The following is a 2,500-nucleotide window of genomic DNA, read 5'->3' as shown; positions in this document are numbered from 1 at the left end:
TAGGTGTGACCTTGGTGGGCAGTCAACCCGGGTAGGTGTGGCCTTGGTGGGCAGTCAACCCGGGTAGGTGTGGCCTTGGTTGGCAGTCAACCCGGGTAGGTGTGGCCTTGGTTGGCAGTCAACCCGGGTAGGTGTGGCCTTGGTGGGCAGTCAACCCGGGTAGGTGTGGCCTTGGTGGGCAGTCAACCCGGGTAGGTGTGGCCTTGGTGGGCTGTCAACCCGGGTAGGTGTTGCTCTGGCCTTAGTGTAGGACCTGTATCTACTACGCTTTATTCTGGGACAAACCGGATCACTCTGAGTTACAATGCGGCAAAATTGTTTACTTGCCGAGGATTATGGGCTTGAGGTGGCTTCCTTGATCACGCAGGTCGCCAGCCTATGTAAGTAACTAGTGAAAACGCAGAGTGGAATGTTTACATTTTCTATGCAGGTGGCTGGAGGGCTTTTACGCTCGTTGGATGCATCTCCGCCTTGTCGTTTGTCGTTATCCGACTGGCCGGTGTTGCTCGGAGCTCCCCCATCTGAACGCGGCGTCGAAGGAGCACAGCGAGAGGAGCAAGACATTCAGCGGTTGCCGCATGTCACTGAGCCGTGGGAAGCCGAGGACAGCGGCCTCCCACAAAGCAGACTACACTCCCAACGAGAGGCCCGGAGTGGATATCAACAGCACATAGTTTCACCGTCTTGGAGCCTGATCTTCCTGCACCTTCGACTGCGGTGCCTACGATTTCAATGTCAACGTCGGGCGGGGGTGGGGGTTAATTACACTATGAAGGGGGGTTTAATTACATTATGAAGAGGGGGTTTAATTACACTATGAAGGGGGGTTAATTACACTATGAAGGGGGTTTTATTTACATTATGAAGGGGGGTTTAATTACACTATGAAGGGGGGTTAATTACATTATGAAGGGGGTTTAATTACATTATGAAGGGGGGTTTAATTACATTATGAAGGGGGGTTTAATTGCACTATGAAGGGGGGTTTAATTACACTATGAAGGGGGGTTTAATTACATTATGAAGGGGGGTTTAATTACATTATGAAGGGGGGGGGGTTTAATTACATTATGAAGGGGGGGTTAATTACATTATGAAGGGGGGGGTTTAATTACATTATGAAGGGGGGTTTAATTACATTATGAAGGGGGGTTAATTACATTATGAAGGGGGGAGGTTAATTACATTATGAAGGGGGGGGGTTAATTACATTATGAAGGGCAGCTCTGAACAGTTGAAACTGGATTTTAAAGAGCTGATTGACTCTCTGCTAGACACTATCAAAAGACACATCATATCTGCCCCTGTGTCCTCTCTGAATCGTGGCATTGAAAGCTTCAGCAGGGATCTTTCTCTTCATAACAGGCTACATGATGATTGCAGCTCGTTGGGTGTAACTTTTGTTGACAATATTAATACCTTTTGGAAACGAAACACATTTTATAAGGAGGATGGGATCCACCCAAATCATCTGGGTTCCCGGGTCCTTTCACAGCGTTATAAGGCTGCATTGAGACAATGACTCATCAATGACCCAAGCCCAGATCAGATAATCCCTACCATCGTGATGCAGGTTCCTGGGTCCTTTCACAGCATTATAAGGCTGCGTTGAGACAATGACTCATCAATGACCCAAGCCCAGATCAGCTAATCCCTACCATCGTGATGCAGGTTCCTGGGTCCTTTCACAGCACTATAAGGCTGCGTTGAGACAATGACTCATCAATGACCCAAGCCCAGCTCAGCTAATCCCTACCATCGTGATGCAGGTTCCTGGGTCCTTTCACAGCACTATAAGGCTGCGTTGAGACAATGACTCATCAATGACCCAAGCCCAGCTCAGCTAATCCCTACCATCATGATGCAGGTTCCTGGGTCCTTTCCCTGCCTTATAAGGCTGCGTTGAGACAATGACTCATCAATGACCCAAGCCCAGCTCAGCTAATCAATACCATTGTGTCGCTGAGTTATCATAATGCTTCAGCAAATGTACATTATACCAGGTAGACACAATGTAACCTAATATATGCCCCTCTAACTGCCCCGAATGCCTCTGCTGATCCTACAGCTGTTGTTGTACGCAGTAATCATGTGCCTATGAACCAGAAGAGCTGCCTGCCCGTCTGTCTCATCCTGACACGGTCATTACTATGCGACACCTGGAGATCAAATTTGAATACTGAAACAATTTTGTAAATGTCAGAGAGACAGACAGCAAGATTTTTATAAATCTCTGCTGTTGAAAACTATATGTTCGTCTTAAAGAAATGTGAGATATTGTCTAGATGCCTTTTGTAGGGGAGAACAAGTTTATAAATTGCCTGGCTGGGCTGATGAGATAGTGGATTGCGCGGTCAGACGGAACAGAATAAATGGGCATTTTAACATCATAGATTTAGACGGTGGTAATTTGTGGAATAGACACTGGTTGGAATGCATTTTTTTAATCCAATCAGCTTTCAGGATTACCCAATGTATAATGTACACCAATGACCTGACC

At 46.9% G+C, this 2,500-nt stretch overlaps 1 protein-coding gene across 2 annotated transcripts in view; it reads right to left on the bottom strand.

Annotated features, from left to right (window-relative positions):
- Positions 1-2,500, bottom strand: part of LOC124021041 (RNA binding protein fox-1 homolog 1-like) — a gene marked incomplete at its 3' end in the record, with an annotated part of 56,726 nt that overhangs the window by 10,728 nt on the left and 43,498 nt on the right.

This window comes from Oncorhynchus gorbuscha, unplaced genomic scaffold (assembly GCF_021184085.1).
Source record: "Oncorhynchus gorbuscha isolate QuinsamMale2020 ecotype Even-year unplaced genomic scaffold, OgorEven_v1.0 Un_scaffold_1030, whole genome shotgun sequence".
Classification (NCBI taxonomy): domain Eukaryota; kingdom Metazoa; phylum Chordata; class Actinopteri; order Salmoniformes; family Salmonidae; genus Oncorhynchus; species Oncorhynchus gorbuscha.
This window is presented reverse-complemented; position numbering and strand designations above follow the sequence as displayed.